General features: G+C 47.3%; 1 protein-coding gene across 1 annotated transcript in view; it reads left to right on the forward strand.

Annotated features, from left to right (window-relative positions):
- LOC148161724 (putative phospholipid-transporting ATPase IIB) overlaps positions 1-18,432 on the forward strand; it is a 106,302-nt gene extending 87,870 nt beyond the window's left edge. The window contains exons 9-10 of the mRNA XM_088020611.1: positions 3,063-3,139; positions 17,600-18,432. The gene's annotated coding sequence lies outside the window, so the exon portion shown is untranslated. The remainder of the gene's footprint in view (positions 1-3,062; positions 3,140-17,599) is intronic.
- The last annotated feature ends 238 nt before the right edge of the window (positions 18,433-18,670 follow it).

Here is an 18,670-nt window from a genome sequence, read left to right on the forward strand (position 1 = left end):
GTGCCGACAATGGTGACCCCCCCCCCGGGGCAGGGCTGCTGGGTGTATATGGTGACGGGGGTCCACAGTGACCCCTCTGGAGCGGGGGCCTTTGTGCCGACGGCGGTGACCCCCCCAGAGCAGGGCTGCTGGGCGTGTGTGCCAACGGGGGTCTAGGGTGACCCCTCCCTGTAGAGGGGGGCCTGTACGTAGACAGGGGTCCAGGGCTGGTACTGATTGTGATAAATACAGAAAATGAGAGTAAACACTTGGATACTTTTATAGCAGTTTGATGAAATAATTTAGGTTGAAAAAATTGGAACATAGATATTCTTTTTCGTTTTTGTGTGGTTTCATTTCTCTTGGTAATTTTTGGCATGATATTTTATGAGACTAGTCCTCGTGCCAGATTAGAAACTTAAAATCACACTGTCCCTTTAGTGGGCATGGTGTGTGAGGCTCCTGCGGCAGAGCGGTTGCCTGGTGGGCCTCGGGAAAGCAGGAGAAGCTGCCCCACTGCAGTCCCCTGAGGGACACGACCCGCGAGCTGTGGTGCAGGAGGGCAGTGGGGGTCACGGAGGACACAGCGGCGCCGCACGCTGCTGCTGCTTGCACCTCGGGTCTCGGGACTGGGCAGTCCTGGCCGCTGGGAAGTGGGTGCAGCTGCCCTGCTGTCCCCGGACGCATGGCACGCTCACTGGGCGGGGCCCAGACCTGGTGCAGGTCGCAGTGTCCGCCTGTGTCCCTGGCTCGGTCTCGCTGTGTTGCTGTCCTGAGGCAAATCCGTAGTCTTTGCTGGCCGCCTTTGTGCTCCCCCTCTGTTGCAGGCACACGAAAACTCTGCAGTGGGTGGGCCGCCCACGCTCGGGGTTTTGTTGAGACTGGCACGAGGAAAGCACTTCTGCATGGGAGCCAGCAGGTGCCTAAGTGACAGTCAGGAAATACTTCGGATGGTTGAGCATTCTCGAGGTCTGTCCATGTGTCTGTCTGTCTCTGACACGTTCTCTCTGTCAGACTTTCTGATGAATGTGCTCTGTTGTGTTCCCTCTCTGGTCTTGTTTCCAAAATGAACAGGTGACCACTTTGCCATATGTATCTATATATATGTATCTATAGATAGATTTGCCCTACATACAGGGTTTGGTCAACCTTTCAGCCTGTACTAGTCCATAAGTAGGTGCCCTTTGTCAAAAAGAATGGAGAGTACTGCAAATACTCCATACTGACTTCACTAATTTTAGTAGTTAAAAAGCATGACCGACTTGGAAAAAAATACATTATTCTAATTCCTTTTCAGTGAGAATGGGATGAGATAATGCATGGGAGAGCCTTTACCAGACTTCAGTAGATTATACAAGGAAAACCATGGGAGGAATTCTGTTAAATACTCTTTATGTACATTATATTTAACCTGCGGTACTGATTAAATATGCTATCTATGTGTATCTGTATGCATTACGTTTTCTTAGTCTTGTCATTTCTCAGATTGCATTTTGGATACCTGTAACTGCAATACCAGCCTAGAATCAACATTACTAATAGTTTGTCTGGATTTTAGGACAGTGTTTTCTAGCCTAATTAATTTTTAAGTCTTTTCTGAGACTCTTTGTTCTGCTAATATTAAAAATAATTTTGCAGTTTGTCTTCTGTTTTTGTACTTTAACATTAGTGAGCTCATTTCACATGAGACACTCCTATATTTTAAGTTTAATTGGCAAAATAGGAAGAAACTACCGACGCAGTCGGATTGAATGTACTGTTTGACACAAGAGCTGTGTGTGTTTGGGGTGGGGTCCTCTACGGCACTGGCTCATTACGTAATCTGTGCTTTCCTGAGCACTAAGTGCAGGCCTGCCATCTGCAGCTCTGCTGGGCACTGCTCTACAGAGGTCGCATCTGTGCAGTTTGGGCTGCCCTCTGTGCTGGAGGGGCTGCTCTGCTTTCAAGGGGCTCAGGAAATTCAACCACACAGCTCTGCAAGCGGCTCACAATTAAAACAGGGGGAAGAAAGGAAATGCTTATTTTGAAAGAAACGTGTAACCTCTGCAGATGTGACCACTGAGCAGCCCTCTAGCACCTCCCTGTCTTCCTGAACATTCCATGGAGGAAACCGTTCATTATCTAATGCGTATAATTTGCAGCTCTCTGTTCATATAAATCCAAGAGATCACTAGGATCACATTTATTCCCTGGGTCCTGACTTACAACGCGCTAAATTTCACACGTTACATTAATGTGACATCAAAGAGTTTTTGTACAATTATTATAGTGAATTCTGCAGTGCTGTTGGTCTCAGTGGGTATTTATGGACGTGATTTTCTTTCTTTAATCATTTCTCATCCTCAGAATTTACGAAAACTAGGAATAGAGATTATGCATAGCTACAGTTTAGAAACAGACCTGTTCTGTGGTTTTTAATTTAATATTACAGAGGTGAGTGCCTCTGAGCCTTTGTAATCCAATGGTTGTTCTAGGGGTATTTTAGTATTCTTTTACCTTAAGTTTGATAGGCATACACACTTAGAAAACCAAACTTTGAGGAGACATGAGTAAAAAAGGCTAATAACATCTAAATTCAACATCAAATGTTATTTATGTAATTGTCTCTTACTGTTTTAATTGTATAGGTGCTAAAATGTCAGCGGAGGCTCTTATACCTAGTAGTACTCAAGTCTCGCTCAGGGAAGGTGGTTCAGCTGGTGCGGTCTTGGTTTGAAGGTCCCATGATGCATCTGACCACTTGAGAACACAGCCTCTCTTCACTTACCTGTGGTGTTTGCACACGTGAACCGAGTGATGTCACCCTTTCTCTTGACAGGGAAAAGATTATCAGTACATTTTCTAATGTTGTTGTATATAGGTAAATTTGTATAGCTTAAAAAATCAGTTGAGTTCCTCAAAGCTTATTTTGAAAGTTGAGATTAGACTTTCTTGACCTAGCCAAATCAAATGTGCTGTTAGATAAATTTATATAAAATTAAGTAGTGAATAATATTTTCCATCAAGACAATTGATTAGAAAGTGTTCTCTCTGTGCTTCCCCTTTGAGGCATCTCTGTAAGGACCACTTTCGTGTTTTTGCAGGTACTGTAATAGGTGTTGTCATTTATACTGGAAAAGAGACTCGAAGTGTAATGAACACATCCAATCCACAAAATAAGGTAGGCTAGATTAAGGAGCAGCTGCTTTAATGACTTGATTTTCCCTTTCAGTAAGAAAGTACATGCAGTCCTGAAGAGCTTGTTCATTTTAGCTTAATATAAATAACCTAAAAACAGACTTTCAAAAATGTTGGTGTTTTCAGATGTGAATTCTCTGTATTTATGTAACAGCATGCTCAGACTGAAGAACTTTCTTTTCAGTTTATTTTACAGTTTGCGTTCTTTTTTTTATGTCGATGGCTCATTTTTAAAATAGAATCTACATTAGTATGTTACAGTATTTGATAGTGCGACACTGTTGAACTCATTTAAGTTATTTTCATTTCATAGCATGTTGAAAACAGGTTTTAGTTTTAAAGACTGCTTGATTATATTCCTAAATTGATCATCTTTCTGTTATACTTCTGAAATTGTTTAGGTAGGCAGCATGTGTATGCAAGTTACATAGGAACCAAAAAAAAGTTAGTTTGATATGTCAGTTGCTATTATTTGGTTAATACATTTTGTATGGTCAAGTCACAGAATTTGCCGATGTCCACTTTATGAGAAGCTCTTTTTAACTGTGCATTTTACTCCTTTTTATTTGAAATATAATCTGAGGTGTATCTGAGTAGAACAAAAAAAGTGCTGTCGTGGATTCATACCTTGCTTTCTGAGTAATCAATAGAAAAGGTTGTCTTTTGTAGGAATTTTTATTGCAAAGCAATAGAAATGAAATAATTCTTTGAAAAGATATTTTTAAGGACAAGATGTATTCCATTTTTTCAGCTAAATATTGTTTTAAAAAATAACCCTTCCAACATTAGGAAAGCGTTCCTTACCCTTTGAATGTCCGTGCCTATTTGCAGTGCTTCAGAGTGGTTCTGACACGTTTGCTGGCTGGCAAGTGTCCTCGCCCCCGCCGGGCCACACGGGTCATCCCAGGGAGCTCGATGAAGTAGTGTTCATTAGGACTCCAAATGTCTGTGTGTGACACATTCATATTAGTTTAAATTCTGATTGTGATAACATGGAAAATTATCCCTGTTGATGTCTGTTACAAAACTTGCGCTCATTTGAGGAAATTGAATATATACTTCAAGTCCTTATTTTTTCAGTAGAGTTAAATCTATTTAAAAATAAATTATTAAATTATTGACAGATTACATGCATATTTGTGTATGTTTTCTGTGAAGTATAGCAATATTTTTTTTTCTTTAGTAAGCAAAACTAGAATGTTCTACCTGTGCATATACAAGTTCTAGGGTATGTTTTGTTTCTTAATCATTTCTAATCGTTTTACTTTTAGGATGACTTTGAGGGTCAATTTTATTTTCAGTAGTAAGCTTTAAAATCTGAAAAGTGATCCTGTCATGGAATACAACTCCTGTTTCCTCCCAGATTACTCTTTGGGGTGGCTTCTTTTCTGTTCCCTCCTGTTGTCTGTCCTCACCTCACTGCTCTGCACACACCTTTGGTTTTGGCTCCATGCTCTTCCCCTTGGGCGTGGACACAGAAGCCGTCGGGTGACCTTTCCCAGGTGTATACCGGAGGTGAAGAACTCCGGCCTGGGGCTTTGCTGCCCGGTCAGCGTCTGGGCATTGCCACTAGCCAGCTCTGTGACCCTGGGCAGATGGCTTAATTCTGTGTCTTACCGCTCAGTACACATTACCCACCATGACTGTCTTCCTCGACAGGGAAGTGTGCATTGGGAATGAGTGCCCAGAAATACTCAGTGCGCCCCTAGCTGTGCGGGCACCCCACCCCACACTGTCCCGCCAGGGGGCCCGGAGACCTGCTCCTTGCCCATGTCGGCAGCCGTCCTTCCGCTCCACTCCTCTTCCTCCGTCCCTGCTTTAAAACCAAACAAAACCTCTAAATGTCCTTGGTGCTAACACAGCACACCTCTAATAGGAAGGGCATCTCTGACTTTTTGCAGAACTGGATTCAGAACCCTGCTCTGCCACGTGTCAGCCTCACAGGTGGAGCAAACGTGCTCTTCCATGGCCGGCACCTTCCTGGTGCTCCATCAGCTCCAGGTGGAAGTCTTTGTACCTGTGATGGCTGAGGCCCAGGCAGAGCGCCAACACATGGCAGGTGCTGTTTGAAGCACCCGGTACATAACGTCGTGAATCTGCGTGACCACCCTCGGAGGAAATGGTGGCAGCTGGTTTTGGAGCGGGGACGTTGTGGTGCAGTCACCGTGGTGCTTCTCCCTGAAAGCGCTGCGGGTCAGAATGCGTCAGCTTGAGAGGAAGCGCTTTTGTAAATTAAGGAATGCTCCTAGGAGAAGAATAAAATCTCTAAATTTGCGTATGTTATTAAATATTTCTAAGTGTCAAATGCCAGATTTATAAGAAAAAAATTCAGGAAACATGAGCATGCTACAGTGGGCAAAAAGTAACGGATGTAACTTATCTAGGGGAAGGACTGATACATGTTGAATGAAAAGATGATGTGATCTATTCAGATCCCTAAAGAGAGAAAGGAAGACATCATGTAAAGATGACCTCTCAGTGTTCTTGCCGTGGCTTACTAAACCAGCCAACGTTTGGCCTTCAGAGAAGGCCACCCGAAACACAAAGGAAACATCTCAGACGGAAGTCAGACCATTTCCGAGTTTCTCTTCTTTAGGGAAGCGCACTGTTCCTCAGACTCCGTTCTGTGTGCACGCAGGGCAGTGACAGACACAGTGCTCCGGTGAGATTTCGCTGTGGTGCTCACGACAGCAGAGTAATTGGGGCTGGAAATACGTACTTATGAAAGAGTCCTGTCTCTGAGTCATGCTGTGACACACATGGCCCTGAAAACCACAGTGGCTTACTACAGCAAAGACCGCTTTCCTCCTCAGTATGGGTCTGACACGTTGGCAGGTGCTCTGCTCATCGTGGTCCCTCGGGGAGCCCTCCTGGACACGTGCTTCCAGGACCACTGGGGACGAAGACACAGACGGGGCGGGTTACATACCAAGTGGCTCAGGTCACCTTTCCTTGGCCAGAGCAAGGAATGGCCCTCACAGAAGGTGAGTGGGTCACGGGGGTAGAGGCCAACCCCCAGTGCAGAAGGAGAGAAAGGGGGACTACTTAATAACTTAGGACCACTGGCTACCCCAGCGTGGTCCTAGAGGAGCGCTCCCAGGCCTTTTATGTACAGTAAGAGCCAGAACGAGACAGGAACCTCGTCAAACCTCCTAGTGCTGGCAGTGAAGGGTTGAAGTGGCAGAAGAGCGGCCAGGGAGGAAGAGGCTGAAGGAGGAAGGCACTCGTAGCAGTGGGTGGAGGTCCACAGCGTGCCGGCGCTCTGGAGGTCGTTGGGGAGAAAAATGAAAAGAGACGAGTAGATTTAGCAACAGGAGAATCATTGTCTTTGATTTGTTCCGGGGGAATCAGATGCAAAGGCAGCAGGAAGGTCGGGGATGAGGGGAAGGACAGCGGGGCCGAGGGTTGGGAGGGAGCCCGAAGCACCAGGACAGCAGCAGGGATGCGGGCAGAGGGCTTTATTGATTTTGTTTGTTTCTGGTTGAGAAAATTGTAAAATTATTCATGCTTTCCATAAAAGAAGAGAGGGCCCTAGTTTATAAAGGAGAAGCTGCCGTCTATGGAAGAACGCGTTCCACGGTCATCCCGCAGTCACTTCAGATCACCGAAGAGAAGATTCTGTGGTCACTGGGGGAAGAGCTGCTGTGTGCAGTAGGGCGTGGCTCCATGGCTCTGGACACATGTGGACGGTCCTCAGTCCGTCAGCCGGTGTGTCCTTGCTATCGCTCTGTAGTGCCTTTATTCCCTGCCTTCCCGTAGCGTGCGGAGGAGGGACCTGCTCATTTGTGAAACGTCTGTGCGCTTCTGGGATGGAGGCACTGCGGGAAGAGAGCAGTGCTGACAGGTGGGGGAGAAGCCAGTGATAACAGTCATTCAGGTGGGGAGAGGGATGCACAGCACGGCCGGAGTTGGAGAGGATTCGCCAAACGATTCAGCCTCATCAGTTCTTGAGTGATGGAAGGACCCAACAGCTGCTGGGATTCTTAAGTTTGTAATGGAGCCAGTAAGGAGTGTGTGGCTTTCTCAGGCCGATGTTCAAGAGCCCCAGAGCAGAAGCAGAGACATGGGCAGAGAAATGGCCGGTCCAGAGTGACAGGTGGTGGGGCAGGCGAGTCGGGGAACTTGCACAGTCGCAGGTGCACACAGTTGGCGGTACTCAACATCATGGCCCGCTCGTAGGGCCCCCGTTCCCCTTGGTGGAGTCGTTGGTGAGGACTGTTGCACAGAGCCCTGTCTCCCCCTGGGAAAAGCGCCAGCCGTCCCCACGGGTCAGGGGATGTGCGTGTGACTTCCCTGTGGAGGCCGGAGGTGCTCATGCACCAGCATTTGTCCCTTTCAGAATACCCTCCCAGAGCTGAGGAGAGGGATGTTCGCCATTGAACCAGTGTTGCTCGTTGCTTCATAAAACCTGTTTTTAAACTTGTCCTTCTGCCCATCCCATTTCCCAAGCCTTAATTTGGGCCTTTCTCCTTTTGTCTTCATTTTGTCTGTTCCGTTCTTCTCTAGCTGCTTGTCAGAAAGAAAACATCCAACAGAAAAATGAGGAGAAAAATGTGATCACTTGCCTCATCTTCTGCTGTGGCCACAGATGCCTGCACTCTACCCCAGGCATGCATTTTAAGAAACAGAGAAGGCAGTTTCTCTACCTGCTGCCTTAGCCACTTGTCTTACTCTGCGGCACCTCCCTATCCACACGGCCTTGTCTCGTGGCCCAGCTGAGTGGCCCTGGGCTGGTGACATCAGTGTTACCTCTGCCTGCGCGGAGACTGCCCCGGGGTGTCTCTCCTAGACCTCCTGAATTGGAAATTGGGGGTGCAGCCAGCCCTGAGGGCTGGGACCCATACTGATAACTGAGAGCCACCGCCTCCTCAGTGGCCACGACAATCTGAGATGGAAAGAGAATTCGTAGGCAGGTGAACTAAGCTGCAGTCAGATTCATCACTGACAGATGAGCCATGTTAGTTCACCCTTTCAGAGTGGTCCTTGGAATCCAAGTTGATCCTTTTATAGAATCAGAATATACAGCTTTAAGCTTATTACAAGGGTTTATCGGAGTACTCTTTAAAATGTAGCACGTTTTATCTAGTTGTGTCGATTAATACCAAAGTCTATGATGTTGTTCGATGGAGGAGAGTTCTGAGATATAGACCAGTTCTCGAGGCTCTTTTTCAGGACAAAAATGCATGGCTCCAGGACTCCCAACAGGCGCAAGGCAGGGACATGGGGTCTACCCAGTCTGAAATTGTTATCTTAAAACTTCAAACAAACCAAAAGTTTTTATTACTAAGGAGTTACTTTTATAATAATATTTGGTGAAAGTTTAAATTATAAGGAATACAACTTGAGTAATGGACTGTTGTATAAAGCCTAGCTTGAGATATATTTAATAAGATGATACTTGATTACATTTAAGAGGGAAAATTCTTACAGGTGGTGAAGAAAAATCAGTTGTGACAGGCTGCCATTTTCATGCCATTCATAATAATAAGTTGCTCAGAGCAAGAGCATCAGGGATGAAATGGTAATACAGATTGCTTCAGGCAGTTATTGTAATCCCTTGGGCATATTGATTTGTGTTTCTAATAAAAAGATGCTTTCAGATGTCTCACTGACAGACAGGTGATATGTGCCATTATGTGAATTAGAGCTACTTCTTGTTCTCTGAATTATCGTAAAGGCATTTTCAGATAACAGAACAAAATAGAATCATTTATGCTGTACTTTGTAGGTTGAAATATCAAGGCTGTGTTGGAGAATAGCTTTCTTATTTTAAAAAGGACAGTTTATTAATATTTTAAAAGTTGTATTGACTTGTATTAAGATGTTACCATAGAATAACTTCCTTCTCTTTTTTCTTGTGGTTTCTTGTGTGCAATCATAGTACCCCTTAATTTTTCTAATAGTTGTCTTCTTGAGTAATAAAATATCCCTGGGTTTAAATATCTGTTTAGAAACGTGATCGTGTGCCTCGCGCACGTGCTGTGTGCTGTAGAATACGGCAACTGTAAATAACGAGACTTCAGGAATGCTGTATTTGGATAACTGTTACTAATATTAACAAATCATAGTGTTTGAAAGCCTCATCAGGAAAAGATCAACAAGAGAAACAAGCCTACAATAACGTGGTTCAGCGGCATGCCGACAGGACCCAGGGTGGCTCTAGGGGTTATGGCCCCACATACCCTGCCTTTGCTGCACTTGTGTGACTGCACACTTTCATATTGCAGCTGCTCACCATGAAAAGTTGTGTTTCTTCATCAGCATTGTGAATGTAAATAAACTTACAATTTCAGGAAAGCAATAAAGAGGCAAAATGCTAAAGGGTTAAAAAGCAATCCTAATGATAACATCTGGGACATAATGCTCTGTCAGAGTATGCAGCAAATATCTACACCAGAAAACCGGGATTTAGTCCCTAAGTTCCTTTTAAGTATGAATTTGATTATAAAGCAGGTGTTCTAAATAGGAACACGAGCGTATTTGTTATTTAAATACTTTGTATCACTAAAAAGCCTTAGTTTTACATAAAGTTCTGAATGAGGAGGGCTTACTAATCATTTGTCGAAAACTACTCGATAGGGTATTTTATCATTTCTGAGCAGTATAGTTAAATTCTTTATAACCAAAGTCTTAACAAAGAAGTACAGGGGCACCTGGGTGGCTCAGTTGGTTCAGCGTCTGACTCTTGATTTCGGCTCAGGTGGTGATCTCAGAGTCCTGGGATCCAGCCCCGAGGAGGGCTCCACGCTCAGCAGGGAGTCTGCTTAGGATCCTCTCTCTCCTTCTCCCTCAGCTCCTCCACCTAGTGCCCGCTCCCTCTGTCTCTCTAAATAAGTAAATAAATCTTAAAAAACGAAAGAAGTATAGTTTATTCAAGAAGCAAATGTTTTCATAATTGTCTTTGTTTTTTGAAATCCTTGTTTCCTTACTCCGAGCCTATAAAAACTTAGAAATTTGTGGAAGTTGTGATGCCTTTCGATCACAATGTTTCCATCTTTTATGAGCTCACAAAACTGAGTACTTACCATCATCAGATAATCCTGAAGCCTTTTTTGGTGGAAGCCATTTTGGACAGGTGAGAAATGGGATCTGGAATATCTAGTAGAACCGAGAGTAAGGAGTAAGACCAGTTTTAAAACTTGGGACAGGAACTGAAGGAAGGTGGAGTGTGGGTGACGATGGTATGAGTGGAGACTGGGAAGGGGGGTAATGAGGTTTTCCTGTTGCTTTGAGATTCCCAGAGTCATGTCTTCTTCCCAAGAGGGCTGTGGTGGGTCTGAGTGGTACAGACCCACAGTGCAACTGTGCACACGGGGGGTCTTCCTCAGGATCAGGAACAGGTTGTGTGCACGGTGTGGGTTCAGAAGCAGACTTTCCTGGGGGTAAATTCCAAGCCAGGCCAGCTAGAAGGGAAGGCCACATGGGCTCCTTACTGTGTCCTGGGAAGGCCTACTGTGCAGCGTGTTCGGCCCCTGCGTTGGCTCCTCCTCGTTAGAGAGAGAAGTTGGTCCTCGGTGGGGACATGGACTAGCCAGCACTTGGCAGGCCGTGCAGGGTGCTTGTCCTGGGGGCTGAGGTCTCGGTGGGTTTGGAGGCCCGCTGGCTCCTTGTGCAGGGCGCCTCCAGCTTGCTGCCCGGGCCCCAAGCCTGTCCCCCGGAGAGCTGGCCCCACGCTGGCCACCATGACCGTGTCAGACCTCTGGCATAGCGCCCAGCACGTGTGCTGAATGATTAGATAGTTTTACTAAGGAGCTGATTGTCTTTTTTCCCCTCCATAGTTAATTTTTTCTAAGCGACAATTGTTTTAAAAATATTCCTCAGAAACAAATCTTAAAACATCTGGTTTCAACTTAATTGTCTTCTCATACTTCTGAAAATATATTCTGAATGCTACCGTTTTTTAAAAAATTTGAGTTGTCGTTAGAGTAGCAACTGTACCAAAGTTTCTTTTTTAAAACTGCATTAACTAAAACGTGTGTATGATAAATTTAACGTGAAATTAAATAGCTTTCTCTTCTCCTATGTAATTAGCGGTGTCAGCTAATAATTACCTTTTGTAAAACTTTAAAATATATCGTGTGTGTGTCTGTGTGTGTGTGAGCTTTCCCACTGTGATGAACTGTTGATTGCCTGGGATTTCTTTCTGAGGGCCAGTCATCCACAGCAAGCATCTCTGAGTCTTGTTTTTAAACTGTGTAATACCATCAAAATCAAAACTTTTTTGAGGCCTTGAGTCACAATGACATTTTTGAACACAGTGAGGACACAGAAACTTCTGTGGGATAAGTTACACATCAGACAGTCCTTTTTTTTTTTTTGGTTTCAGTATAAATTGAAATCAACATGCCAGGGTATTTCTTCATAGTATTTTCTAGAGGCAATAGGAAAAGTTTTGAGCGAGCCCAAAACATACTGGTTAAAGGTTAATTAGTTCCTTCCTCCAGTGAACAGAGCCTCCAGTGGCAAAGCTTTAGCAAAGATCAGTGAAATACTTACTGTTTGATGTTTTTAAATTCTGGTGGGAGGAGCGCTGCGCGGGGCTGGGGGGGTTGGCTCAGAAGGATGGTGGTCCTGAGGTCACAGAGGACAGGGATGCGCGGGGCCCGCTGGGTGTTTCACGTAGTGTAAAAACCCCCATCCTAGTGATCATGTGAGCTTGGTCCTGATGCAGGTTAGTTAATAACTGAGGCCGGGTTAGTTCGTGCAGTGGGCTGGCTGAGTGAGCTGTTTGGTTGGTTGATTTGAATTTGTGCTGAAATGAGGCCGAGATTGAGAGGGCCCTTCAGAAGAGCACTGTCTTGTGTTACTCTCACCCTGAAGAAGGAGGGCCGCTGGCAAATGACAGGCAGACCCACAGTGACCCCGAGGTGCCGACGGTGCCGCCCGGGGGCTTCGTGTCAGCCTGGGCACCTGTGTTAATTGGCTCTTTTACTCCATTAAAACTTCTAAATTTGTAAACAACCAAGACATTATTATAGACAGAACTATAACATTACATTCTGATTATGAATCTTATTTTTTGAAGCACATCTAGTTCACAAAAATTACTTTCAGAAGAGAGGAGAATTGTTTGGAATGCAAAGTTTGTACAAGTTTTCACGCTGATAATTTAGGGATTTAAAATGATCTATTTTATACAGATGCACAGCAGTGTGGGTATTAACTTTGAAAATACAGTTACTGCCTAAGCTGCAAATCACTGTTTCCGCAGCGGCTCCTCTGGCAGGAGACGGGGTCGTAAAAACTCCGGTGAATTGAAGATGTGCGCGCTGTGTGAGAGGGTGGCGTACCTGTGGGCTGGTGGCTGGAGCGCCAGGCTCTCATCGTCGTCTTCCCTTGCACCTGCGCCCTCCAGCCTCCCCATCCCTTCCCATGCGGCTAGCCTCCCCCATCCCCCCATGGTTACCAGCACCCACTCCCGTCTGGGGCGCCCCTCCGCCCATCAGGGTTTCCCATACTTCTGGGATGGCACCCCATCCAGGCAGTGCTGCCATTCCCTCACCTGCACAGCTCAGACAGCTGCAGTCCTGTTCTCTTGGCATCACACATGCTCACAAAGTGCAGATTGGTTGAGGTTAGTTTCCTGCCCAGAGCCATTCCTGGGGTCCCTATTTCTTTTTCTTTTTTCTTTTTATTAGCATATAATGTATTATTTGTTTCAGGGACACAGGTCTGTGATTCATCAGTCTTACACAATTCACAGTGCTCACCATAGCACATACCCTCCCCAATGTCCATCACGCAGCCACCCCATCCCTCCCACCCCCCACCACTCCAGCGACCCTCAGTTTGTTTCCTGAGATTAAGAATTCCTCATATCAGTGAGGTCCTATGATACACGTCTTTCTCTGATTGACTTATAAGTTTCTTTTCTTTTTTTTTTTTAAAGATTTTATTTATTTATTTGAGAGAGAGAGAATGAGAGATAGCACGAGAGGGAAGAGGGTCAGAGGGAGAAGCAGACTCCCTGCTGAGCAGGGAGCCCGACGCAGGACTTGATCCCAGGCCTCCAGGATCATGACCTGAGCCGAAGGCAGTCGCTTAACCAACTGAGCCACCCAGGCACCCTCTCTGATTGCCTTAGTTCACTCAGCATAACATCCTCCAGTTCCATCCACGTCATTGCAAATGGCAAGATCTCATTCCTTTTGATGGCTGCATAATATTCCATTGTGTATATATACCACATCTTCTTTATCCATTCATCTGTCGATGGACGTCTTGGCTCTTTCCACAGTTTGGCTGTTGTGGACATTGCTGCTATAAACATTGGGGTGCACGTACCCCTTCGGATCCCTACATTTGTATCTTTGTGATAAATACCCAGTAGTTCTCTGTAGAGTTTTGTACACCTTTTGTATGGTTTATTTTTAGGTAGTTAGATTTTGTTGATGCTGTTTCATTTGTTACCTCTTAAAATTTCATTTTCTATTTATTGCCATATAAAAATATAGTTGCAGTGAAGCCTTTTATTCCCAAATTGGTTTCCCATTAAAAATATTAAATGCATACTTTGCATTTTAATTACAGATCCCAGTCAGATGTTGAGCACTGTCATCTCAAGAATTTACCCTGTCTTGGGGCGCCTGGGGGGCTCAGTCAGTCAAGCGACCGCCTCTTGATTTTGGCTCAGGTCATGATCTCAGGTTGTCCCGTTTAACATTCTCTCTCTCTGCCCCACCCCTCTAAGAAAAAATATTTACCCTGTTTGGCCAGCTGATAGTTTCTTAAATGAGAAACTTGGTGACTTGTAGCACAAGACTTCACTGCTGTTGGTCAGGTGCTGAGGCCGCCTCAGGGCCCTGGGGAAGCTATTTCCTGTCTGTGTGAGGGAGGCAGATGGTGGGTCCCTGATGTGTAGGTGCAGAGGCTCACAGAAACACTGGAAGAGAAAGCACAGTGACTTGTCAGTTTGGGCTGCTGATGTGCAAGACCATAGTGCAGGATGACCCTGAATACGTCGGTCCCGCCATTTTTTTCCAACTCCGTACACTCCCATGTGTGTTCGGAGCAATGGGGTGTCGCTTTGAAGATGCTTGCCAAAGTCCAGATCTTACTTTTCACTCATGGAATCGGCCAGGCCAGAGCCAGCTCCTTAGTAGTTGTGGGCGCAGCCTGCCCCTGACCGTCCTGACCGGTCCTGAGTCACTCTTCTGCCCCTACCCCACTCACGAGCTCTGTGTGGACAGGCTGTGAAATTCACTTCTGTCTTCTTCCTCTGCTGTTGAGATGGTGATGTGTGTGACCAGTGGCTGAGGGGCCGGAGCCGACATGACCTCCTGTTGGAGAAAGCTATTCCAATGATTGGATTTCAAAAGGGGGAAAGATCTGCAGCCTCCAAGTGAGCTATTCTGTAACAGTGTTTTTGCTTGGATTGAAAGAAATGAGACCAAATGAGAAGTAGATACTTCATCATGACATGAGAACAAGAATGATGGTGGTTGGCTGCCGTGAGCGGTTCTCCTGTTCCAGCTGTGGGCCAGACTGCAGAGGTTCCAGGGCCGCATCCCAGGCCGGCAGCCTGAGTCGTTCATGCAGAGGGCTCACCGTGGAGAGGGTGCCTTTCAGCCAGAGACCCCAGCGGGCCCAGATGCATCTCGCCTTGAAAGAGCTTCCAAGGGCCACACTGGGCGGTGCGTGGGGCCAGCGGCCTGGCGGTGCTGAGTTGGCCTGGCTGAGAGGCGAGGCTCTGCCCGCGTGCCCGCCAGTACTCCGTGTGTCTCTCCTGCCCACAGTCCGTCACTAGTTGTGCATCTAGAGAGGAAACAAAGATGGCGAATTTGCACACAGGCCAGATGACATCGTGGCACTTCACGCGGACGTTGTGCACGCAGCCCTGTGCACGTGGACCATTCTCGTGGAGTGGGGCCCCAGGATGAAGCGTGAGCCCCTGAGCTCTGGGAAGACACGTGAGCTAAAGCCTGCCTGAGGCCTGTTGTCGTGACAGGCAGGTGGGAAGATGGGCTGTGCCGCCGTGGATTATAGGTACTTAGAAATAGTCTGGGAAGAATTAATTCGTTTAAATTCTAGTCATTATGGTGCCATTTCCTACCATCATGCCATACTTATTTTGAAAGGAAATTGAAGAAAAATTAGCTTACCTGCGGTGGATCATTGTTTAAGAGAAATCTGATGACCAACACTCACTTCAGGCAATTCACAGCAGCTTCTTCTATAGTTTAAAATGCTCTTCATGTAAGTTATAGGATTATCCTTTGGGAGGAATATGTGTCTCACCTTGCTGTTTTCTTGAGAGCATTGTTTTGTAAGGACAGTTAATCATCCGTCAAGTATCAAGGCTCTGAGAGATGCTGAAGGACACAGAGGAGTGTAGAGTGCATCTCTGGGAGTCCTTCAGGACTGCATTTCCACGTGCCCCCACCCTGGCTCTTCGAGGACACCTTCCTGCCCGACCCAGAACCTCAGGGCTCCACACACACCGCCCCGTCCCTGCTTGGAACTCGGTGGAACCCACTTAAGAGTGTGGGAAGGAAGGCTTGAGGTAGAACAGGCAGGTACCGTGGGGTTATTTGTCCTTTGATGACTTTGCTGGATAAAAGACTTGCCTTTGTTGACTGTTTACTTTCTTGGTTGTTGGTTTTGGTCAGTCGTTTGATTTAGTCTGTTCTGCTTTCCCCAAAGTAGTTGGTGCCATGTCAGCAAGTTTTAGCACATTTAGATAAAAACAGTGGAGAAAAACATTTTGATAAGCAAAATTTGACCAGTCTTTATTTTATGGACCTTGTGGAAGTATGTGTAGTTAAAGGGAAGTGCTACCAGAGATCTGATTATGGGGATGAGTAGTCCCAGGGAGCATCCACAGCTGGGCTGTGTCTGGCCCAGGAGGCCAGACTGGAGGAGGAGACCGAAGCTCCCGGGAGGTCAGCCACAAGTGCTGACCTCTGATGGAGTTAGGAAGATCCACCAACGGGAATCACGCAGCAGCCCTTGGGGAAGGCCGTTGGGTGGGAAATGGCTAAGGTCATCAGAGGTCTGAAATTAATCAGACCAGAAATGAAAACTCTTTTATGTTAATTATTAGTGTGGAATTACTCTTGTTAAAGTAAATCAGTTACTTATGCATTTATGTTTTGTTTGCCTGGAGCACTTTTGCCTGCATCTTTTTTCATGTAGAATGTAGCCTGACGGACTCCAGTATTGAACTAGCTCACGGTGGGTCCGTCCCCCAGTCAAAATGCACGGCCTCTCGGAAATCATACTGCCCCTTGTCTCCTCACATCTGGCCTGGGTGCTGTGTCATATTTTTGAGCACCAAGGCTTGATAGACGACGACCTCTGAGATTCTGAGACTCTTCTCAGATCGCCAAGGAGCCGCAACCCCGTACCCTCTTTGTGATCCGTGCCGTGTGTTCTCCGGGAGCAGCTGAGGTGCCGAGGAGCTTTCAGTGCAGACCCACTCGGCCATGGCTGTTCCCGGCTTCAGCCATAAACAGCCCTCATCCAGAGTGAGAACCTGTTGAGTGAACCTGATTTCTTACATAGGATACCAAAAGCACAAACAATAAAAGAAAAACTAATGTAGCTCCCCATTCATATCTCTCAGGTCACCTCCTCACCTGGTGTCCACCCAGCACCAGGCCTCCTGGTACTTATCAAATCTTTAAAAATATCGGTGGAATGAATAAATAAACAGATGAAGGGATGTAGGGAATCTGAGAATGGGGACTGTTTGCCAGGTTTCTCAAAAGCCCTGAACTCTATGTTCAGTTCTGCATGGGGTCAGTCATGGGCTAGATGTTGCTGGAAGCACAGTGTATGGAGACCAACGACAGAGCCCCTGCTCCCCAAGAGTCCCAGAGCAGGTAGAGCACTGGTCCCTGTAGGCTGAGGTCAACCTAGACAGCACAGTACGGTGGGAAATGGGGTCCGGGAGAAAACGATCAAGAAAGAATTCTTGAGATGTGTTTAGCTCAAAAAGGGTAGTTTTATTAAAGCACGGGGGTAGGACCCGAGGGTAGAAAGAGCTGCACTGGGGTCATGAGGAGACACTGATCCTATACTTTCAAGTTAGGGGGTGTAATGGATACTGCTAAGTCTCCAAGGAAGTTGGAAGGAAGGTTTCCAGGACTCCGAGGGGCTAGCTGCGGTTAGGAAAACGTCACTTACTCCCGCCCAGTAAAACCTTAGTCGTGAGACCCTCCAGAGGTGTATCAACGGTCATATGCTTGGGGGATGATGGCTAACACATATTGTGGGGGCGCAGAGATAAAGGAAGTTTCCAAGGGGATTTTTACAGGATCCTGGAGGTCAGGCTAATGTCAAACTAAGGCTGTCTTCTGCCTCCAGCAAGTGTGAACATTGGGGCAGTTAAACTCCCAGGGGAAGGTCACGCTGCCTGTCTCAAGGACTTGTCGATGGGCTGTGAACTGTAAGGAAGTTTGATTTTTCTTTTCTCTATTTCTTTTGCCTTTGTGTTCCACAGCAAGTACCAGAGGCCTGAGGGACAGCCCGTGGGGGGACACGTGCGTTGTCTTGACAGGAGCGCCGGATCCGCAGGTGTCTACTTGGGTCACAACTTACTAAGCTGCACGCTTCGTGTGTGGTTTATTGTATCAATGCTGTGAAAGAATTTTTCAAGGAAAAAAGGAACAAACTATGATAAAGGAGGCTGAGAGCAGAACCAGGAAGGACGGGCTGCTGCTGAAGAGACCTGGATCCCAGGCTCCGGTCTGGCCCTTCCTGCCTTATGACCCGGGAGGGCGACCCTGATCTCCCTAAGCCAGTTTTGCACCAGTGAAAGGAGAAGCACACTCACCACCCGGCTTTCCTGAAGGTCAGTGACAGGAGCAGAGCCCGGGCTGACAGTAAGCAGGGACGACTCGGGAGTGATTTGGGGGACAGCGAGCCTGAGCACACATCCCACAACAGCTCTTTCCAGAGACTCCAGGCCGCGGCCTCCTCCCCCAACCTCGGTGACGCCTCTGTTCTACCTTAACCCCCCAAACACTTGCCTGCCCTAGGACGCAGGTGCACACAGTCTGGAAGTTAGCGCACCGCGAGCCCCGGGGCCCCTGCGCCTGGGCCACAGGAGGGCTGTCCCCACCTGAGCCCGCGTTCTCCCGTGTTCTGCGCCCAGGGTTGAGTCCTGGGGGCGGCCCCCACTGCGCCCGCTCGCCGGCTCCCCACCCCAGGCCAGGCCGCACAGCCCTTCGCCCAGCCCCGAGCACCCCAGTGCAGAGAGAGCCCGAAGCGGGTGCACAGGGGGCGTTGGCAGGACCGGGGAACTCCGCGGGACCAGGACTGCAGACCCCAGGGGCGCCCGCGGCTTCCCGGTCTCCTGGCTCCCAGCACACCGGTCCCAGGAAGCTCCAGACCTCCCGTTGCACCCTGCGGATGGGGGCGCCCCCTGCAGGCCCTCGGGCGCGCTGTTCGTCGTCCCTGCCGCGGCCCCTCCTGCCAGGGGACCCGGGGACCTCCCGTCAGCGGCCTGACTCTGGGGCAGTTCAGCCATGGCCCCAGGTCCCGCGGAGACCTCCTCCCGTACCCTTGGCGC

The sequence above is a fragment of the Eumetopias jubatus genome, unplaced genomic scaffold (assembly GCF_037043125.1).
Source record: "Eumetopias jubatus isolate StellerSeaLion01/CBP00866 unplaced genomic scaffold, mEumJub1_p1.0 scaffold_84, whole genome shotgun sequence".
NCBI classification, from domain to species: Eukaryota; Metazoa; Chordata; class Mammalia; order Carnivora; family Otariidae; genus Eumetopias; species Eumetopias jubatus.